The 23,779-nt window shown below is 43.1% G+C and overlaps 1 long non-coding RNA gene across 1 annotated transcript; it reads left to right on the forward strand.

Annotated features, from left to right (window-relative positions):
* Positions 1-16,684: 16,684 nt before the first annotated feature.
* LOC136610517 (uncharacterized) lies at positions 16,685-23,026 on the forward strand. Its single transcript, XR_010790093.1, has 2 exons — positions 16,685-16,899; positions 20,581-23,026. It is a non-coding gene; the product is annotated as an uncharacterized lncRNA (long non-coding RNA).
* Positions 23,027-23,779: the final 753 nt, after the last annotated feature.

Below are 23,779 nucleotides of genomic sequence, written 5' to 3' on the forward strand. Positions count from 1 at the left end.
TCAAATTCACCGCATAACCATATATGGAAAGTCCGGATTTCCGGCTGAGACAGTGAAAGCTATGTACGTAGTTAAACAGTCGTTATCTTGATATGGCGCCTCTGGGAAAACAGCCAAGTACGTGGCCTTCGTGTTCGGTTCTGTATCATCTCTGAATTTCTGGACACATCTCTCTCGGCCTTGCAAAGCATCTTGGCATATCTGATATAAGGCGAAGTATTAAGTTTTTCATAGAGTTAGTACATATAAGAATAAAGTTAGTATACATATAAAAAGAAAGGCACATAACTATATCTATATAAATGTATATATTCCAGTGTTTTCTTTTCTACCTACAAGGATATATATGTATCCTTCTCAAACCCCCCTAAAAACTTAATACGGAGATCAAGCACCAGGCCTCGCACTCTCCCTCGGTCGCCTCTCCCTTGCGTCAGGGTTTCCCCACTGCCTGTAAGTCCCTACTCCTAGGAGGGGGATCCCTACCTCACCTCAGAAGGAGGCCATGGATTCCCTGGGCTTATTTCCGGGCATCCATACCCTCTATCTGTACAAGTTAACACCCCACAGGGTGTGCCCTCGCTCGAACCTAAGGTCTTCTGCACTATCCCTAGGCAAATGGGAATTCCACTGACAGTCCATCTTAGGAGACCGGGGTAGGCATAGTACTAGTACATTTCTCCATTCTTCTGGTAACGTACGTGGTTGGCATTATCGGAACTGGCTCTTCATCTTTTTTCAAACAAGGGAAATTTTGGTGTCACATTGTCCAGTCCCTTACTCATACTCTTTTTGATCAAATAATACACATACAGGAAATTACATACCCCACCTCTTTCGGCTAAAATCATATCCAGGGCCACTCTATTTTGGAACGCCATGGATGCAGTGGGCCCTAACTGGTCAGCTAACCCTTGCAAAGCATCTCTGGTGTAGTTTACAAACCTCTGCTGATTGTAATAGATATAATTCATCCAATCTACATTATTATTAACAGTGACAATAGCAAATAAGGACTCAAAACCTGCTTTAACCTGATCTCTAGAATTAAATTCCTCTGGCACCCCCCTTGGCACTCCTATTGCATCTATGTATACATGTGGATCAAAGTTACCACCTGAAGCGTCAAATTCTCTCTTAGCACGATGCAGTGTTGGATTCTCACCCTCAGTGTAGTCTTCATATTGCACATTTGATTGTATTAATTTGTTCTGATCCCTGAAACACGGGGCTAGTGTACAGTAGTCAAAGGTGTGTGTGAGAGGAATTGTACCACATCATAGCATGTAAAGGATATACAGGGCCGTTTTGCAGTGCGAGGTGTGGATCCAAGTGGGCTTTCCTTCAAGCTTGACTGCAGTTGGGGTGGTGAGCAACATCTGGTGGGATCATTCAAACAGGGTTTCTCTCTCAAACTTTTTTACATAGACCCTATCACCTGGTTTCAGATTGTGACACTCATCTGTAGGACCTGGGAGAAAAGCAGAGACTGCAGAATGCATTATTGACAATTCCTTGGAGAGACCTATGACAAAATTAACCAGAGAATCAATCCCCAAACTCATCTACTGTGACATGTATCCTCCGGAGAAAAAGAAAAACTAATAGAAGACACTCAATTCAAAATTTGCCCATTTTCTTCATTGCCTTTTGTATCTACTTTCCCACTACTCCGTGGATGGTAGGGTGTGTGAAAAGCCTGAAATATACCCAAAGCAGACATGATGTGTTGTATTATTTCACCTGTGCAGTGTGTACCTTTGTTTGACTCAATCACTTCCGGTGCCCCATATCTGCAGATTACCTCATTCATGAGCTTCTGTGCGGTTACCTGCTTATTTACTTTGGTAACAGAGTAGGTCTCCAACCTGAAAAACATCAACAACAACAAGCACATATTCATACTTCCCAACAAGTGGGAGCTGAGTGTAGCCAATTTGCAATCCCTGAAATGGGTAGAGTGGCCTCGGCAAGTGTTATGTGGCAAATTTACTTCTGCCCTGTTGCTTACGGCAAACATCATGCAAAATTGGACAAATGATGCAGCAGCTACAGAAAACCCAGGAGCAACCCGTCCTGGTTCAAGCGTTGACATCATTGCTGCTTTGAGAGGTGCGTCTTTCCGTGCATCAGCTGGGCCATCATGGGGCACAGGGACCATGGTAGGCAAGTGCTGTTGACTGTTCGCCATACACCGCCCCTTTTTAGTCCATTTTTACTTTTCTTCCTTGCTGGCTTGTAACTGTAAAGTCTTTAGCATATCAAAGTCCAACGTTTTTATCAAAGTCCAAGTTTTTATCAAAGTCCAAGTTTTTAGTCAAAGTCCAAAGTGTAGTCAAAGTCCAAAGTTATTGTCAAATTCTTCTTTTCTTCTGTTCTTCCACGGCTTGAGGGCCACTGCCTTTGCTGTGTGGTCTGTGATGGTGTTGCCTCTTGTTTCTCCGGTGTAGGAATTGGTGTGAGCTCTCTACTTTGTCAGGTAGAAGTAGGGTCTCCATGAGACTGCACCGCTGCACCATTTTTAATTGGCTGTCCTGCTGAGGTAAAAAACTGTCTGGCCTTCCATGTTGGGCCGTAATCATGAGCTATGCCAAATGCATACCGGTAGTCAGTGTAAATGTTTGCCGTCTTACCTTTCGCCACTCTACACGCCTCAGTGAGGGCTTTTAGTTCCGCTTCTTGTGCTGTGACATGCGGAGGCATTCTGCTTTTAGGACATCTTGTTGTGTGACCACTGCATATCCAGTGTGGAGTCGTCAATCACCCTAGTACCATCTATAAAAAACAACTCAAAATATGCATTATTAACACGGGCTTTCAGTAACTTTTTAAAACTTAAATTTTCTTGTTGCATCACTGCTAGACAATCAGGCTGATATTCTATTTCAAAAAAAGATTAGAACCTTGTTGCAAAAATTTTTAAAAATGGCTGATTTGCAATACCTAGATCACCTATGCCTTCTCCTCCCCCCCTTTGAACCAGGGTACTCAATTGGAACAAGAGTAACCGAGTTCAAGGTAGTACCACATTGTAAAAAGATTTGATGGATGCAGATAAGGCCTGTAAGATGTTAGCACCAATAACAGAGACATAAGTTACATCAGGGCAGAATAATCTGCAAACATCTATTAATATTTGAAATGTGATGTACTTTAAGCAAATTCATTATTAATCTGATCCTGCCTGCAATGTCTTATCAAATTTGAGAGAGAAAAAAACAAAACAAAAACTTTTACTAGCTACTCAAGATCCTCACCCCCTCCCTTGTGGACAAGAGGGATGAAACACATTACGTCCTTTACATCATCTAGCTCCACCCCTTCGATATTGGCTGTGTGCGTCTTTTTTCACAACTTCATTTCAGCTGTACAGTCTAAGCATCCACACCACAACCAAGCAAAGTCTTATGCATGGGTGGGGGGGGGGGGACTTTTATCCCCAGTCATTAACTCTCATCCATCCATGCGCTCAAGTCTGCTCCGTCACCCCCTTTGAAGGTGTACCAGTACATACAGATGCACAGACAAAAAAAGTTTGACAAACAAACATACATCAGTTGAAAAACATTGGGGTGAGTGCTATAATGTTATAAAGTACATGATTCTATTGAGATGAGATTGTGAATGAGCGCTATTTTTGACAAATTATGTGAAAAACATTTGCTGAGTGACTGAGACATTCTATCTTTCTTATTTACTGAAGCTATTATATGCTGTATTAAACGCTAAAGTATTTTAGAATGCGTGGGTATCTTCCAGCCCCCCTTGTCTTTCTTTCTCTGTATTTGACCCTGAGCTGAAAGCCCGCACCTTTGCAAAATATCTGTTATCTCTCTATGAATATGAAACACAGACTGAATAAGTTGTTTTAGTTTAACTATTCCCTGCATTTGAACTCATAATTAACACATATGCTGGGACCTTCTGACAATTTTAACATGTTTAGCATTTTCAACCCCTGTATTCTTAAAAGCCCCCACAGGATGTGAGTGGGGTATAACTTTCTTACACCTGTATGAAAGAGACCAAGATGTCTCCATTTGTGACCTCAGAACCCAGTAAGAATATACCTTAGAAATTGCTATATTTCCTGCCTACTAAGACAGTATAATTAATTAAATTCATTTCAAGCCTCCATTCCATTTAAGCAAGCAGATATTTTTCAGGGTTATTATTGCATTCTCTCTGCTTTGTTATCTCTTGACCTTGAAAAGCTACACAGACTGCAGCTTTAAGTAAACAAACCTTCTCCTCTAAAAGCAAGCTCAGTTAACCATTTGCACATATATATATATATACATACACATACACATACATCTATATCTATTATCTATATCTACTATATCTAGTATTATACACCTTTTCCTCTCTCTTTGCCAACAAATCACATGCTTTGTAACTTTCCTCTCAACTTTGCTTGTTTCCCATATTTCTCTCCCTACCTAACTGCCAATGTAACTAATCTACCATGCGGGTCCTTGTTACACATTTTCATAAGTTTTCTTACATTTTACACATTGGAACTCCTGTCTCTCCTCCACCAATTGATCCGCACAGCGGCAGCCCTTGAGGGGCTCTGTCTTCTTTAATAAGATCTTACGCATATTAGAACAACAACAATAATAATAATAACACGCTCCATAGAGTGCATCCTTCTGACCCGAATTGTCAGCCCCTTATATATGGCAAAACAACCGAAGGCATCTTCTTCTATGGAACCAGTCCCAAAGAGTGCATCCCTCTCCTCAGCTAAACCATCAACAACTTAACTAAACTAAAACCGAGGGTCTCTTCTTCTGTGGAACCTATCTCACAGAGTGTATCCCTCTCTGCTAAACCATTAACAACTAAAACAATGGAGGGTTCCTTCTTCTATGGGACGTGTCTCACAGAGTGCATCCCTCTCCTCAGCTAAACCATTAACAACTAAAACAACCGAGGGTTCCTTCTTCTGTGAGACCAAATGAAAAGTAAGAGAAAAAAAAATTCTGCAGATACAACAAACAACCTTCACTATTGCTAAAACGCTATGGACTTCAAAGTACAAATACACTACAGACTAGTTCCTGGGTGAGCAATTGGTGCGCATATCACGGTCAGTGGTCCGTGACAGCAAACCCGAAGCCCACGAGTTACCGTGTAGAACTCTTAACCCAACCCGTCCGGTCACAAACCACAGATAGTCCCTCCTGCTGAAAGACTCGCAGTGTAAAACACAACATAAATATATGCTGGTCTTACCTGGAGTTCTGTGAGTTGATCAGACTCGGTTTGCAGCAGGACGGCTTCTCCGTGGCGTGGATCCGGGTGGACAGGGCTGCACGGCTCCGGTTTTGTCGTCCCGGGTTTCGGCACCATTTGTCAGAGAAAATTCCAAGTACAGCACCAATCAGGCCCACCCCACTTGCCCCGCTGCCGGCGGTAAAGAAGAGACACCACACAGAGGTCTGGTATAGCTCCTCACACGGGGACATGACTGCGCACTTTATTACAGATTACATGGGATCTTATACCCTTTGGTCTCATAACTAGGAATGGGTGATGGGCTCATTGGCTCAAATTCACCGCATAACCATATATGGAAAGTCCGGATTTCCGGCTGAGACAGTGAAAGCTATGTACGTAGTTAAACAGTCGTTATCTTGATATGGCGCCTCTGGGAAAACAGCCAAGTACGTGGCCTTCGTGTTCGGTTCTGTATCATCTCTGAATTTCTGGACACATCTCTCTCGGCCTTGCAAAGCATCTTGGCATATCTGATATAAGGCGAAGTATTAAGTTTTTCATAGAGTTAGTACATATAAGAATAAAGTTAGTATACATATAAAAAAAAAGGCACATAACTTTATCTATATAAATGTATATATTCCAGTGTTTTCTTTTCTACCTACAAGGATATATATGTATCCTTCTCACTGGGTGTTCACCCTTCTCAACCCATGGTATAAGGAGAACCTTTCCACTCTCATTCCCGAAGAGGAAAGGAATATGAGAGTGATGCAATACCACAAGGCCCTGATGGAAATGCTGATACTAAAGTTCCCACTGACAACGATAGCGGTAGAGGACGTAGTTCAGTGGGCCAACTAGCAGGGGAGGTGTGGGGTACAGGCAGCATGTCCAGCGCAGGCAGGGGAACACTCTCCAAGGCCTTTGCCAGTTTTATGGCTCCCCATCCAGACTATGTCACCACTCCCCAGTCTAGGCTGAGTAGGCGGGAACACTGTAAAAAGATGGTTAGGGAGTACATAGCCAACTGTACCAATGTCCTTCGTGATTCCTCTGCTCCATACATCTATTGGGTGTCAAAGCTGGACACGTGGCAGAAACCTGCGCTGTACGCCTTGGAGGTGCTGGCCTGCCCATCCGCTAGCGTCTTATCAGAGAGGGTGTTTAGTACTGCTGGGGGGATTCTCACGGATAAGTGTACCCGCCTGTCAACTGACAGCGCCGACAGGCTTATACTCATTAAGATGAACAAAGCCTGGATTTCCCCTAACTTCTCTTCTCCACCAGTGGAAAGCAGCGTAAAATAAAGATTCTTTAAGTTGGAACAGGAGAACCATGCACCCTCAGTCACCGCAAAAAGGGGAGAAGTAGCTTGGTCTACCCTTCTCTGATTTGCCTCCTCCTCCTCCTAAACCAGCACGCTGAACAGCCAATTCTTCAGAGGGCCAAAAGGCTCTGTAAAAACAAATTTTTTCATAGAGATACCTCCAGGCTCTGTTAGCAAATTATGCAAGTACGAGCTATATGTTAAAAAAAATGTTTATGGGTTTCCCCTGCACTCTGGGTACACAAATTTTTCTTGGGTTCACCTATACTCTTAGTATACAAAATTTTCAGGGGTTCGCCAATACTCTTAGTAAACAAATTTTTCAGGGGTTCGCCTATACTCTTAGTATACAAATTTTTCAGGGGTTCGCCTGTGAGGGTATATGTATATATCACCATATGTTTTTTATGCTTTTATACCTGTATGCAAGTTCTATTCAATTCCAAATGAGAAAAAACTTAATCTGTCGCCTTACATCAGATATTCCAAAGGCCTTGCAAGGCGAAGACAAAATGTATCTTAAACACAGCAAAGAAGAATCGAACACGAAGGCCGTGTGCTTGGCTGTTTTCCCAGAAGCGCCGTATCTAGATAACGACTGTTCAACTACGTATATAATCATCAGTGTCTCAGCCGGAAATCCGGACTTCCCATATATGGTTATGCGGTGAATTTGAGCCAATGAACCCATTACCCATTCCTAGTTATGAGACCAAAGGGTACAAGATCCCATGTAATCTGTAATAAAGTGCGCAGTTATGTCCCCATGTGAGGAACTATACCAGACCTCCGTGTGTGGTGTCTCTTCTTTACCGCCGGCAGCGGGGCATTGGGGTGGGCCCGATTGGTGCTGTACACAGAATTTCCCTGACAAATGGCGCCCAACAAGGTGGGGCGGTAAAACCGGAGCCGTGCAGCCCTGTCCACCCGGATCCACTCCATGGGGAAGCCGTCCTGCTGCAAACCGAGCCTGATCAACTCACAGAACTCCAGGTAAGACCGGCATATATTTATGTTGTGTTTTACACTGAGAGTCTTGCAGCAGGAGGGACTATCTGTGTTTTGTGACCGGACGGGTTGGGTTAAGAGTTCTACATGGTAGCTCGTGTGGGCTTCGGGTTTGCCATCACGGACCACTGACTGTGATATGCGCACCAATCGCTCACCCAGGGACTAGTCATTAGTGTATTTGTACTTTGAAGTCTGTAGTGTTTTAACGATAATGGAGATTGTTTGTTGTATCTGCAGAATTTTTTTCTCTTTCTTTTCATTTAGTCTCATAAGAGAAGGGACCCTCGGTTGTTTTTCCAGCATATAAGGGGCTAACAATTTGATTTAAGAGGGATGCATTTTGCGAGACAGGCTTCATAGGAGAAGGGACCCTTGGTTGTTTTGCTCTATATATGGGGCTAACGATTTGATTTCAGAGGGATGCATTCTGTGAGGCTGGTTCCATAGGAGAAGAGATGTTCGGTTGTTTTGCCAGTATATAAGGGCCTGACAATTTGGTTTAAGAAGGATACATTCTATGGAGCGTGTTATTATTATTATTGTTGTTGTTCTAATATGCATAAGACCTTATTAAAGAAGATGGAGCCCCTCAAGGGCTGCCGCCGTGCGGATCAATTGATGGCGGAGAGACAAGGGTCCCAATTTGTAAACTGTAAGAAAACTCTTATGAAAATGTGTGACAGCGACCCGCGCGGTAGATTACAATATAGGGACTGGGAGGAGGTCTTTAGGACCAAGAAGGGCGCCTTGAAAGACCAAAGGTTTGCTAGAAAGTGCTAAAATGAGGAGCAGAGAGACAGTCAGAGAAAGTTAAGTATGTGCACATTATTTGTTTAAGAAAGTATCCGTAAGTGAAATGTTGGAAAGTACAGTAAGTGATCGAGAGGGTGTCGGGAGAGTGTCTATTGAAGGTTACATTGGCAGTTAGGTAGGGAGAGAAATATGGGAAACAAGCAAAGTCGAGAGGAAAGTTACAAAGCATGTGATTTGTTGGCAAAGAGAGAGGAAAAGGTGTATAATACTAGATCGATATAGATGTATGTGTATATATATATATATATATATATGTGCAAATGGTTAACTGAGCTTGCTTTTAGAGGAGAAGGATTGTTTACTTGAAGCTGCAGCTTGTGTCTAGCTTTCAAGGTCAAGCGATAACAAAGCAAGAGAAAATGCAATACTAACCCTGGAAAGTAGCCTTGCTTGCTGTAATGGAATGAATTTATACTGTCTTAAGAAGGCAGGAAATATAACAATTTCTAAGGTATATTCTTACTGGGTTCTGAGGTCACAAATGGAGACATCTTGGTCTCTTTCATACAGGTGTAAGAAAGTTATAGTAAGAAAGTTATACCCCACTCACATCCTGTGGGGGCTTTTAAGAATACAGGGGTTGAAAATGCAGAACATGTTGCGCTGTCAGAAGGTCCCAACATATGTGTTATTTATGAGTTCAAATGCAGGGAATAGTTAAACTAAAACAACTTTGTCGGTGAATGCATATTCATAGAGAACAGTTATTTTGCAAAGGTGGGGGCTTTCAGATTCACTCTAAGCTCAGGGTCACAGAGAAGGAAAGGAAGGGGGGCTGAAAGATACCCACGCATTCTAAAATACTTCAGCGTTTAATATAGCATATAATAGCTTCAGTAAATAAGAAAGATAGAATGTCTCAGTCACTCAAACTTTTTCACATAATTTGTCATAAATAGCGCTCATTCACAATCTCATCTCAATAGAATCATGTACTTTATAACATTGTAGCACTCACCTCAAAGTTTTTCAACTGATGTATGTTTGTTTGTCACACTTTTTTTTGTCTGTGCATCTGTATGTACTGGTACACTTTCAATGGGGGGTGACGGGGCAGACTTGAGCGCATGGATGGATGAGAGTTAATGCCCAGTGTTCAGGCTGTGATGAATGTAAAATGTGTGATGCAGATATTGACTGGGGATAAAAGTTGCCCCCCCCACCCATGCATAAGACTTTACTTGTTTGAGATGTGGATGCTTAGACTGTTAAGCTTAAATGAAGGTGTGAAAAAGACGCAAGCGACCAGTATCGAGGGGGTGGAGCTAGATGATGTAAAGGACGTAATGTTTCATCCCTCTTGTCCACAAGGGAGGGGGTGTAGATCTTGAGCAGCTAGTAAAAGTTTTTGGTTTTTTTTCCTCCTGTCTCAAATTTGATAAGACATTGCAGGCAGGATCAGATTAATAATGAATTTGCTTAAAGGATATCACATTTCAAATATGGATAGATGTTTGTAGATTATTCTGCCCCGATGTAACTCATGTCTCTGTTATTGGTGCTAACATTTTACAGACCTTATCTGCATCCATCAAATCTTTTTACAATGTTGTACTACCTTGAACCCGGCTACTCTTCTTACAATTGAGTACCCTGGTTCAAAGGGGGGGAGGAGAAGGCATAGGTGATCTAGGTATTGCAAATCAGCCATTTTTAAAATTTTTTGCAACAAGATTCTGATCTTTTTGAAATAGAATATCAGCCTGATTGTCTAGCAGTGATGCAACAAGAAAATTTAAATTTTAAAAAAAGTTACTGAAAGCCCTTGTTAACAATGCATATTTTGAGTTGTTTTTTATAGATGGTCCCAGGGTGATTGACGACTCCACACTGGATATGCAGTGGTCACACAACAAGATGTCCTAAAAGCAGAAGCTCTGCCTCCGCAGGTCTCAGCACAAGAAGCGGAACTAAGGGCCCTCACTGAGGCGAGTAGAGTGACGAAAGGTAAGACGGCAAACATTTACACTGACTCCCGGTATGCATCTGGCATAGCTCATGATTACGGCCCAACATGGAAGGCCAAACAGTTTTTTACCTCAGCAGGACAGCCAATTAAGAATGGTGCAGCAGTGCAGAGTCTCACGGAGGCCCTACTTCTACCTGACAAGTGGAGAGCTCACACCAATTCCTACACCGGAGAAGCAAGAGGCAACGCCATCACAGACCACACAGCAAAGGCAGCGGCCCTCAAGCCGTGGAAGAAAAGAAGAAAAGAAGAATTTAACAACAACTTTGGACTTTGACAAAACTTTGGACTTTGACTAAAAACTTTGGACTTTGACTAAAAACTTTGGACTTTGACTAAAAACTTTGGACTTTGATATGCTAAAGACTTTACAGTTACAAGCCAGCAAGGAAGAAAAGGAAAAATGGAATAAAAAGGGACGGCTTATGGCGAACAGTCAACAGAACTTGCCTACCATGATCCCTGTGCCCCATGATGGCCCAGCTGACGCACGGAAAGACGCACCTCTCAAAGCAGCAATAAAGTCAACGCTTGAACGAGGACGGGTGGCTCCTGGGTTTTCTGTAGCTGCTGCCTCATTTGTCCAATTTTGCATGATCTTTGCCGTAAGCAACAGGGCAGAAGTAAATTTGCCACATAACACTTGCCTAGACCACTCTACCCATTTCAGGGATTGAAAATTGGCTACACTCAGTTCCCACTTGTTGGGAAGTATGAATATGTGCTTGTTGTTGATTTCTTTTCAGGTTGGAGAGACCTACTCTGTTACCAAAGTAAATAAGCAGGTAACCGCACAGAAGCTCATGAACGAGGTAATCCGCAGATACGGGGTACCGGAAGTGATTGAGTCAAACAAAGGTAAACACTTCAGAGGTGAAATAATGCAACACATCATGTCTGCTTTGGGTATATCCCAGGCTTTTCACACACCCTACCATCCACGGAGTAGTGGGAAAGTAGATCCAAAAGGCAATGAAGAAAAACGGGCAAATCTTGAATTGAGTGTCTCCCATTAGTTCTTTCCCAGGGGGGTACATGCCACAGTAGCTGAGTTTGGGGAATGATTTTCTTGTTAATTTTGTCATAGGCCTCTCCAAGGAATTGTCAATAAGGCATTCTGCAGTCTCTGCTTTTCTCCCAGGTCCTACAGATGAGTGTCACTATCTGAAACCAGGTGACAGGGTCTATGTGAAAAAGTTTGAGAGAGAAACCCTGTTTGAATGTCCCTACCAGATGTTGCTCACCACCCCAACTGCAGTCAAGCTCGAAGGAAAGCCCACTTGGATCCACACCTCGCACTGAAAAAACTCATGATCCTGCATATCCTTTACATGCTATATTGTGGTACAATTCCTCTAACACACACCTTTGACTACTGTACACTAGCCCCCTGTTTCAGGGATCAGAACAAATTAATACAATCAAATGTGCAATATGAAGCCTACACTGAGGGTGAGAATCCAACACCGCATCGTGCTAAGAGAGACGTTGACACTCCAGGTGGTAACTTTGATCCACATATATACATAGATGCAATAGAAGTGCCAAGGGGGGTGCCAGAGGAATTTAATTCTAGAGATCAGGTTAAAGCAGGTTTTGAGTCCTTATTTGCTATTGTCACTGTTAATAATAATGTAGATTGGATGAATTATATCTATTACAATCAGCAGAGGTTTGTAAACTACACCAGGGATGCTTTGCAAGGGTTAGCTGACCAGTTAGGGCCCACTGCATCCATGGCGTTCCAAAATAGAGTGGCCTGGATATGATTTTAGCAGAAAGAGGTGGGGTATGTAACTTCCTGTACGTGTATTATCCCTTTGATCAAAAAGAGTATGAGTAAGGGAATGGACAATGTGACACCAACGTTTCCCTTGTTTTAAAAAGATGAAGAGCCAGTTCCGATAGTGCCAACCACGTACGTTACCAGAAGAATGGAGAGATGTACTAGTACTGTGTCTTCCCCGGTCTCATAAGATGGACCGTCAGTGGAATTCCCATTTGCCTAGGGTTAGTGCAGAAGACCTTAGGTTCCGGCGAGGGCACACCCTGCGGGGTGTTAACTTGTACAGATAGAGGGTATGGATGCCCTCCAGGGAATCCATGGCCTCCTTCTGAGGTGAGGTAGGAATCCCCCCTCCTAGGAGTAGGGACTTACGGGCAGTGGGGAAACCCTGACGCAAGGGAGAGGCGACCGAGGAAGAGTGCAAGGCCTGGTGCTTGATCTCCATATTAAGTTTTTAGGGGGGTTTGTGAGGGTATATGTATATATCACCATATGTTTTTTATGCTTTTATACCTGTATGCAAGTTCTATTCAATTCCAAATGAGAAAAAACTTAATCTGTCGCCTTACATCAGATATTCCAAAGGCCTTGCAAGGCGAAGACAAAATGTATCTTAAACACAGCAAAGAAGAATCGAACACGAAGGCCGTGTGCTTGGCTGTTTTCCCAGAAGCGCCGTATCTAGATAACGACTGTTCAACTACGTATATAATCATCAGTGTCTCAGCCGGAAATCCGGACTTCCCATATATGGTTATGCGGTGAATTTGAGCCAATGAGCCCATTACCCATTCCTAGTTATGAGACCAAAGGGTACAAGATCCCATGTAATCTGTAATAAAGTGCGCAGTTATGTCCCCGTGTGAGGAACTATACCAGACCTCCATGTGTGGTGTCTCTTCTTTACCGCCGGCAGCGGGGCATTGGGGTGGGCCTGATTGGTGCTGTACACAGAATTTCCCTGACACGCCAATACTCTTAGTAAACAAATTTTTCAGGGGTTCGCCTATACTCTTGTTGCACAAATTTTTAATAGGTTCGCCTATACTCTTGGTCAACACATTTTTAAGGAGTTCGCCTATACTCTTAGTCAACAAATGTTTCAGGGGTTCGCCTATACAGTTTTGGTACACAAATGTTTCAGGGGTTCGTCTATACTGAGTCCCCTTTATGCCCACGTTTGTGGCTCAGGAAATTTGGTGACTGAGGTGGCATGGGATTGGAATAATTGGAACCTAACAGTCCTTTCTAAGACTACAACTCCACTCATAGTGGGCATCATCAGTTTGGCTGCCTGGGACCAGTAGTGCGCACAAAGCATTCACAAGCAACCCAGCTGTATACTGCATACTGTTACTGGTTCTATACAGTATACTGCTACTGGTGTACACAGACTATATAGGAACTAACAAAACTCCTCATTTTTCATTCTTTTATTTGTTTTTTGCTGAAAGCATCTGCATAATAGGCCCAAGTGTGTGCCTCATTGATAGAAGTAGCTGGGTCTATCCTTCTCTGATCTTCCTCCTCCTCCTCATAAACCAGCATGTCAGCATGCTGAACAGCCAATTCTTCAGAGAGCCCCATAGGCTCTTTAAAAAGAGTATTTTTACCAGGGCTGCTTCCAGCCTCTGTCAAAAATATTTTTTCAGAGGGCCGCCTCTAGGTTCTCGCCACAAATTTTGAAGAGATTCACCACTACAGTTCAGCAGATGCGCTGGTTCCAGCATTATACGCCCACAGAGTCCACAAATGTTTCCCAGCGCAGTGTCCACCTATCTGACACCTACACAGAAGAAATTGTCCTGCTTTGGCCACTCAAATTTCTTCTTTATATGTCCCACGGTCCTTGTAGTGATCAAAGGAAGCGTAACTGATTTCATGAGACATTGACAGTTTCACTGTTGACCTGTGGTGGCAACTTTTGTGACACCTCCTACTTAAAACAAATCTTTTGTTTTAGAATGCATTGTTGAATTGTGCAGATGGTTAGAAGTACTGGCATCTGAGTCCCCTTTATGGACAAGTTTGTGGCTCCTGACAATTTTGTGACGGAGGTGGCATGGGCATTGCAATTCTGATCAGCACTGTATAGCAAGACAGAACTCATTGTACACTGTCTATTTTTGGATTTAAGCGGGCGTAAAATACCCAGAGTCGTAAAAAGCCGGATTGGTTTAGGCCGGAGAAACGCACACTTCCCTGGGGGTCTGTGCTGGTCGGCATGTACAATCTGCTCCAGATCTGCTGTGCAGCGCGGGGTCCTGCTTTGGCCACTCAAATTTCTTCATGTGCCCACAGTCCTCATAGCGATCAAAGGAAGCGTAACTGATTTAATGAGACTTTCACAGGTTCACTGTATACCTGTGGTGGCTACTTGTCAGGGAAATTCTACGTACAGCACCAATCAGGCCCACCCTAATGCCTCGTTGCTGGCGGTAAAGAAGAAACACCACACACAGAGGTCTTTTATAGTTCCTCACACGAGACGTAACTGCGCAGTTTATTACACTGTCACGTCACTAGGAATGTGTAATGGTCTCATTGGCTTAAATCCATCGCATAACAATATATGTAATGTCCGTCTGAGGCAGTGTTAGTTACATAAGTAGTCGTTATCTTAGATAAGGCGTTTCTGGGAAAACAGCCAAGCACGCGGCCCTTGCATCTTGTTCCTCCTTGCGGTTTTCAAGATACATTTGTCTTCGCCTTGCAGAGCCTTGGCATATCTGATATGATTTTTAAGGCTACATATTAAGTTTTTTTTTTCTTCCATTATAGCATTGCATAGAATTTGCATACAGGTATAAAAGCATAAAAACATATGGCAATATATGCATATACCCTCACATACTTTTGCGACACCTCGTGCTTCAAACCAGTCTTTGGTTTTAGAATGCGTTGCAGAATTGTGAAGATGTGTAGAAGTACTGGCATCTGAGTCCCCTTTATGCCCACGTTTGTGGCTCCTGATAATTTCATGACGGAGGTGGCATGGGATTGGAATTATGATCATACGTTAATTTATCAGTAATTCTCATCAGCATTGTGGGCTATTGCCCACAATTTCAAAGAGGGTCACTGCCAGGCCCTGTCAACCCTCTGCAGTGTGTGTCTCCTGTTCCTCCTCATCCAATACGCACTTATAAATAGACATGAGGGTGGAGTGGCTATCAAGCGACTGTGTGGCATGAGGACAGCTGAACGCTGCGCTGCAAAAAATTTGAGTATGCTGTGGACGCAGGCTCGTGCCTGCGTTGTGGGTGGATTGGACAGCAATGCCAGCATGTAACACAGGAGAAGAGGCAGTGGTGTCATCCGCAGGCTGTGATTGGCCTTTTTTGCACCTAGTGTGGTGCTTAGCTAACATGTGCCAGTGCATATGCCTTGCTGATTATGGTCTGTCCCAACTAAATTGTTAGGGGGGTGACTGCCAGGCTCTTGCCCACAATTTGGCTTAATAGTATGACCTGGGAGCCTTAGATGCATGCTGCCCCTGCTGTTCCCTATCCATTTCTGTGGTGTTTACATCACGTTCTGATGTTTTCAGGTGATTCACACAACCTCCCCTATGCGGAGCATGTGTCACCTTGAAAAATGCTCGAGTCTCCCATTGACTTCAATGTGGTTCGTTACTCGAAACAAGCTCTCGAGCATTCCGAAAAGCTCGACTCGAGCAATGAGCACCCGAGCATTTTGGTGCTCGCTCATCTCTAATTAGGAACGTTTATTTATTAACCATCTTTATCTCTTTTTACTATGGGTCTAACAGAATACCCTGGGAAATACTTAGGGATTTCCTCTGGGTCCAGTATCGTAATATGTATACTAGTGTTTACCTGAAAACCCATCATCATCCCAATCTTGTACAGCACTCATGTCATGTAGCTGAGACATAAATACTGTAGGCTGCTGGGCAGTAACTTCAGTGTTCTGAGACTGCTCAGAGGATGATGCAGCATGACTTTCAAGTTTATTGTTTGGTATACAGTTATTAACTCCGAAAGAAATTTCTGTCAACAGCTCAAATATTTGATAAGGTGTAATACTGCATTCTTCTACACTCTTTCTTTAGATGTCTCACCCTTATACTAGTGTAACAAGTTAAAGATTTTAATTTATTATGCTGGACCTTAAGCTGTTCATACAGCATCCTTTATCTTCGCCCAATCTTTTTCAGCATTAAGACTAAAGCTCTGTTAAACTCCATTTTGTCTTGTCTAGTACAACACTAACTATGAACTTTAGCCCAATTTTGTTTCTCACCTTAGATGAGGATTTATCAGTGTATAGTCATTCCTTTTTTTTTCTTCCAGAATCTCTCATGAAATACAGCTTGCTCAGTTATCTCAGCATTCCACAGTAGAAAATGTTACAAGTTTTTGTAGAAATGTACTGTCTGTTCGTTTCACAGTTAATAGTTTCCCACGAGACCTTATGTGAAGCTTTGGCATAAAGCCATGTATACTCCTTTCCTTTTTTTTTTCTCTTTTTCTTGATAAAACACTTGTTTGTAGTAATAAACGTAGAGTTCTTTGGTATACAGCGAACTGACTGTATCTCATTGATTCATTCCGGACGGATATACAATAAGAATTTGGAACTCGGCAACATATCATTTTGGGTCCCTGGAATATCCCTAACAAACTGGCTGCCCAACGGCGGGGCTTGAGGCGATAGCAGGACGATCATTGTACCCCGACTCTCAGAACACGAGTGGGAAGGAGCAACCCGGAACCTCAGACTGAAAAACAGCGCTGTACGGTAAGACATTATCTTGCCAACCTGGTCTGTGTTTTCCTGGTTGATCTTTCTACAGATCTGAGGGTAGGTGTGCATTCTTCCTTGTAAGACCTCAAGTCCATAAGAACCCAGATGGGCTGATATGTTGCTTGAGTGGGAAGGTATTTGCTTGGCTGTTGGTATTTGTTTATATGTACTACTCCTAGTCTGGGTATTGTGGAAGGTAGCGCAAAGATACAGGCAATTATAAGCCGTGGAGCCCCCTTACTGACCTCTGAATAGGTACAACCTTTGGGTTGCGAGAAGCCCAGGTAGAACAGGACTAACTTTCAATAGTAGCTCCTGGGGAAATCTTCTTTTGTAAAAGAAGAGAAAAATAGAGGCAGGAGAAATAAGGGAGGACGGAAGTATAGCGCACCAACGACAGATAAGAGTATGTATTGTACATGGCAAGAGTATGCCTATATGGAAAACAGCCAAAGAAATAGTGGAGGAGAGGGAAGGTAAGCAAGCTGTGGGAAAAGAATGTAGTAAGTTGTTGAGAAAAGCAGGTGTTTAGAATTTTGGGAGAATGGAGTCTTAGACCAGCAAGTTTGGGAAAGATTCACAGATAGTCATGAATGTTGGATAAAATTATGTGAGACAGATGGATCAAGACAAGTATAGACACAGCAGGAATGGGCTATCAGAAGAAGGATTTCAAGGGACGTATGTATTATGCACCCCCTGACAATCCACACGGACACCTCCCTACCCCAATCCCTCTGCCTCAAACGGACTTGAGGGTTTGACTTGTAGGGTGTGTGGTCAACAGAATACAGATAACTGGGATTCTTGTTTGACTTGTAGTGCTCCTTGCTCAGGAGTCATGCGAGGAATTTACCCTGTAGTAACACACAGTCAAGCAATAGCACAATGAGCAGCAGCCGTAGCAGAGGTAGGGGCGGACAGTTCTGATCTCCGTAATGCTTCCTCCTCTTCAGGGAACGGAGGGACGGCACCTGAGGGAGTCATGCGGGTGTCCATGGCGGGGTGTGCATGGCGGAGCACAGACCATGGATTCCCCAGGAGCTCATGTCACTGATCCAACAATTGCCGGACCCAATTGCCAGTTCGATGATATACTACAGACAAATAGTACAAATACAGAGCACCTACAATGCCACATGGCAGGACCTGACACCCCTAACTGAACTCAAAGCTGGAGAAGCAGTTGGAGCGATCATAAATGACCATGTAAAATGGCATTGTGGGTGCGATTTCAATCAGATAAACCCCCTTGATTAGTTATCTGGTCCATTGTACATCACGGGACTACAGCACCGGGCTAAAGAAAAGTTATAGGAATCCCCCCTGTCCCTTTTCCAATGTACTACAACAAAGAAGGAGGTATATATATGTGTGCGTGTGTGTGTATATATATATATATATATATATATATATAGGGTTAATGCTTGATCTGTGTAAAGCTCTGTTCCCCCTTGTCACCCCCCCTTCCCCCCTTCAGAGTTTAGTGAAATTGAAGCGAATCCTTGACTTTGCAGAGAAGGAATGTGTGCTGCAAGGCACAGCCCCCTCCTTATAGATAAGAGAACCAGCAGAAAGGCATAGTGTGTCAGACTGACTCTGTGAATCTTGCATCTGATTGCGTGATTTGAATAGAAACCTGTAATGAATTAAGTGAATTATACTGTCTTAAATTAGAAAACCTATAGGAATCTTAAGGTATATTCTTGCTGTTCTTTGTGTAAATGTCAGTTCTGTGATTGGTTGGACATGTGTATAACTGCTAAATGCTGTTAGTATTGTACTGCAGGAGAAATGTCTCTAGTCAGCCTTTCTGTGGAGGCTTAATATTAATATGAGAGAGACAGACTTGACCGCATGGATGGATGAGAGTTAATGACCCGTGTTCAGGCTGTGATGAATGTAAAATGTGTGATGCAGATATTGATTGGGGATAAAAGTTTTTCTTCCCCCCTCTGCATAAGACTTTACTTGTTTGTGATGTGGATGGGCAGACTGTAAAGTTTAAATGAAAGTATGAAGAAAGACGCAAATGGCGTTTATCGAAGGGGTGGGGCTAGATGATGTAAAAGTACGTAATGGGTCATCCCTCTCTTGTCCACAAAAGAGGGGGTGAGAATCTTGGGCAGTAAGGAAAAGTTTTTTTCTCCTCAAATTTGATGAGACATTGCAGGCAGGACCAGATTATTAATGAATTTGCTTAAAGGATATCACATTTCCAATGTGGATAGATGTTTGTAGATTATTCTGCCTTCTTGTAATTTATGTCTCTGTTATTGGCACTGACATCTTACAAGCCTTATCAGCATCCATCAAATTCTCGCCAGATGGATCGGTACAGGTTGAGACATCAGTTGCCAGTTCAGGAGAGTTTCGTAGACTAACTGCTCTCTCGGTGGAGCTGGCTCATGTGTTTGTCCTGACAGCTGCTGCACAAACTCAGTTTTCCGCAGGTCCTGACAAATGGTGGGCCATCTCCAAGACAGACATAGGAAAATTGGATGTAACCTCTATGATGGTATATCTAAAGCCAGGATACACACCCCTGGGTCAAACAGTATCCCCTTAGTTTCCCACAAGAAAAATGCTGATTGGGGAACTAGTGGGAGACTTGGTTCCGATCGGGGCTTTGCGCGAGATACGTTCTCCAGCAAAAACCCCTCTTTTTCCAGTCAAGAAAAGACACTGAAGGGTCAGCTAGACACCTACCACATGTAGGTGCTTTGTGCTGATGATTTAGAAGCCTGCCAACAGGCCACAATTTCACTGTTAATTTTTTCTTGCAGAAAACGGTTGTAAATCCTCAAAGCAAAAACTCCAATTCTGCAAAACAAAGGTTGTTCTCCTGGATCATTGCTTAGCCCAAGGAACTATACATCTGACAGAGGAACAAAAGGCTGCTGTCCAGGCCATACCCGTACCTACATCCGTTGCCAAACTCTGCACCCTTCTGGGCCTTGTTTCATACTGCCGCCAATGCATTCACTCTGTTTCCTCTCTTATGCAACCACTCTATGACTGTCTTTCAATCATTCCTTTCTCTCTCACCCCTGAAGCTCCATTCTCAGCTCTCCACCCTTGGGCATTCCCAACTACACTTTACCCTTTACTTTTTTCTGTACTGAACTTTCTGGCCATGTGACAACAGTATTGACACAAAAGCACGGAAGACAACCACGGCCACTTGGATACTACTCCATGAGGCTGGATCCAGTGGCTTGAGGAGCTCCCTCATGTGTTTGTGTGGTGGCAGCAGTACAGGCAATGGTTGACAAATCTTCTGAGTTGGTATTGGACTACCCCCTAGTGGTCGTCACCCCTCATGACATCCAGAGCATACTCACGCAAGTGCAACTTAAGCACTTATCTCTGGCCCGTCAGATCCGGCTACAATGTGCTCTTTTCATGCCCCCCCCTTAATATTTCTTTTCAATGTTGTACTACCTTGAACCCGTCTACTCTTCCTCCAATCGAGTATCCTGGTTCAAATGGGGGAGGCGGAGGCATAGGTGATCTAGGTATTTCAGATCAGCTATTTTGAATTTTTTTTTTGTTGTTGTTTGCAATAAGATCATGATCTATTTGAAATAAAATATCAGCATGATTGTTTAGCATTGATGCAACAAGAAAATTTAAGTTTTAAAAACGTTACTGAAACCCCCAGGCTTTTTTTAGATGGTCCCAGGGTGAAGATTGGTGACTCCATACCGGATATGCAGTGGTCACACAACAAGATGTCCTAAAATCAGAATGCCTCCACATGTCTCAGCACAAGAAGCGGAACTGAAGGCCCTCACTGAGGCGTGTAGAGTGGCAGAAGGTAAGATGGCAAACATTTACACTGATTTACAGGTATGCATTTGGCATAGCTCATGATTACGGCCCAATATGGAAGGCCAGACAGTTTATTACCTCAGTAGGACAGCCAATTAAGAATGGTGCAGAGTCTCATGGAGTCCCTACTTCTACCTGACAAAGTAGAGAGCTCACACCAGTTCCTACACCGGAGAAACATGAGGCAACACCCTCGCAGACCACATAGCAAAGGCAGTGGCCCTCAAGCCGTGGAAGAAAAGAAGACATTGACTAAATTTTGGACATTGACAAAACTTTGAACACTGATGAAAACTTTGGACTTTGATATGGTAAGGACTTTACAGTTACAAGCCAGCAAAGAAGAAAAGGAAAAATGGACTAAAAATGGGAGCAGCAGAAACAGGACAGCGTATGGTGAACAGTCAACAGTACTTGCCTACCACGGTCCCTGTGCCTCATGATGGCCAAGCTGATGCATGGAAAGACACACCTATTAAAGCAGCAATGATGTCGGCACTTGAACAAGGACGGGTGGCTCATGGGTTCTCTGCAGCCGATATATCATTTGTCCAATCTTGCATGATCTATGCCGTAAGCAACAGGGCAGAAGTAAAATTTGCCACATGACACTTGCCTGGGCCACTCTACCCATTTCAGAGATTGCAAATTGACTACATTCAGCTCTCACTTGTTGGGAACTATGAATATGTGCTTGTTGTTGTTGATTTCTCTTCAGGTTGGAGGCCTACCCTGTTACCAAGGTAAATGAGCAGGTAACCACAGAGAAGCTCATGAATGAGGTAATCTGCAGATATGGGTTACTGGAAGTGATTGAGTCAAACAAAGGTACACACTTCTCAGGTGAAATAATGCAACACATCATGTCTACTCTGGGTATATCCCAGGCCTTTTTACACACCCTACCATCCACGAAGTAGTGGGAAAGTAGAAAGGATGAACGGTACCCTGAAATTAAAAATACAAAAGGCAATGAGGAAACGGGCAAACCTTGGACTAAGTGCCTTCGATTAGTCCTTTTCTCAGTTAGGTACATACCTAATAGAAAGACAGGATTGTCTCCCTATGAAATTTTGTTTGGCAATGTGCCAAGACTGGGCCTGTACTTTCCTCAACAACTGCAGGCACAGTTTGGGACACTGGCTGAGTATGTACAGTCTCTAAGCAAGCATCTGAAAGTAACACATGACCAAGTGTTCTCTTACATTCCAGATCCTAATTCTCTAGAAGGCTCTAAATGCTACTTCTCAAGCCCTGGACTCATTGCTTCTAGATGTACAAGGGGTGCGTAAAGCCACTTTACAGAACAGGGCCACTATTGACTACATGCTGATGGCCTTAAATCACCAGTGTGCAGAGTTTGAGGGAATGTGCTGTTTTAATTTAACTAACAATGCAGAATATATACATAATAAGATACAGGGGATACAGAGCATAGTACAATCAATGAAACAAGATAAGAATCAGGGATGGTTTGATTGGTTGTTCGGGTTGTCCTGGTTCAGCCTATCTTGGCCCTGACAGTTGTTCGGAATAGTATGCGGGGTAGTGGTTATCTGTATATTACTGTGTTGCTGCATACAATGTATACCTTCTTTAATATCTCTATGTATGTGATGCTTTGGGCACACCAGAAACAGTCTTTACAAAACCCTTAGCCTAACCACACGTTAAACAGAAGTAATAATAATGCAATCTGTTATTGTACCTGTGGTAATTTTGTCTTGTTTTTCTTTGTCATTTTATGTTTGATAAACATTTTGGTTCTGCTAAGAACAGAGACAAGCAAGGAGACTTCAGAATGTCTACCTGTAAATAAAACAGCCACTGAAGAGTCGGTGACAGTAGGAATCCATCAGAGACACAGTTGAATATACCTTTAACGCAACGTCACCAAGAATCTTCAGATGAACTTTTTTAAATGGGGGAATGTTAAGACTGAAGCTCTGTTGAATTCCATTTTGTCTTGTCTCATACAACACTAACTATGAACTTTAACCCAATTTTGTTTTTCACCTTAGATGAGGATTTATCAGTGTATAGTCATTCCTTTGTTCTTCCAGAATCTCTCATGAAATACAGCTTGCTCAGTTATCTCAGCATTCCACAGTAGAAAATGTTACATCTTTTGTAGAAATGTACTGTCTGTTCGTTGCACGGTTAATAGTTTCCCACGAGACCTTATGTGAAGCTTTGGCATAAAGCCATGTATACTCCTTTCCTTTTTTCTCTCTTTTTCTTGATAAAACACTTGTTTGTAGTAATAAACGTAGAGTTCTTTGGTATACATCGAACTGATTGTATCTCATTGATTCCTTCCCGCCGGATATACAATAATAATTTGGAACTCGGCAAGATATCATTTGGGGTCCCTGGAATATCCCTAACTTCAGTTATGTTATAATTTATAATCCTTCTCTTTTCCTGTATATCTATTGTTTTAGCGTGAAGTTGCTTCTGAAGATTTTCATTTTCAATTTTAACTCTTATAATTAGAGATGAGCGAACACCAAAATGTTCGGGTGTTCGTTATTCGAAACGAACTTCCCGCGATGTTCGAGGGTTCGTTTCGAATAACGAACCCCATTGAAGTCAATGGGCGACCAGAGCATTTTTGTATTTCGCCGATGCTCGCTAAGGTTTTCATGTGTGAAAATCTGGGCAATTCAAGAAAGTGATGGGAATGACACAGAAACGGATAGGGCAGGCGAGGGGCTACATGTTGGGCTGCATCTCAAGTTCACAGGTCCCACTATTAAGCCACAATACCGGCAAGAGTGGGCCCCCCCCCCTCCCAACAACTTTTACTTCTGAAAAGCCCTCATTAGCATGGCATACCTTTGCTAAGCACCACACTAGCTACAACAAAGCACAATCACTGCCTGGATGACACTCCGCTGCCACTTCTCCTGGGTTACATGCTGACCAACCGCCCCCCCTCCCCCCCACAGCGCACACCAAAGTGTCCCTGCTCAGCCTTCAGCTGCCCTCATGCCACACCACCCTCATGTCTATTTAGAAGTGCGTCTGCCATGAGGAG

This window comes from Eleutherodactylus coqui, chromosome 2 (genome assembly GCF_035609145.1).
Source record: "Eleutherodactylus coqui strain aEleCoq1 chromosome 2, aEleCoq1.hap1, whole genome shotgun sequence".
In the NCBI taxonomy this organism is placed as follows: Eukaryota; Metazoa; Chordata; class Amphibia; order Anura; family Eleutherodactylidae; genus Eleutherodactylus; species Eleutherodactylus coqui.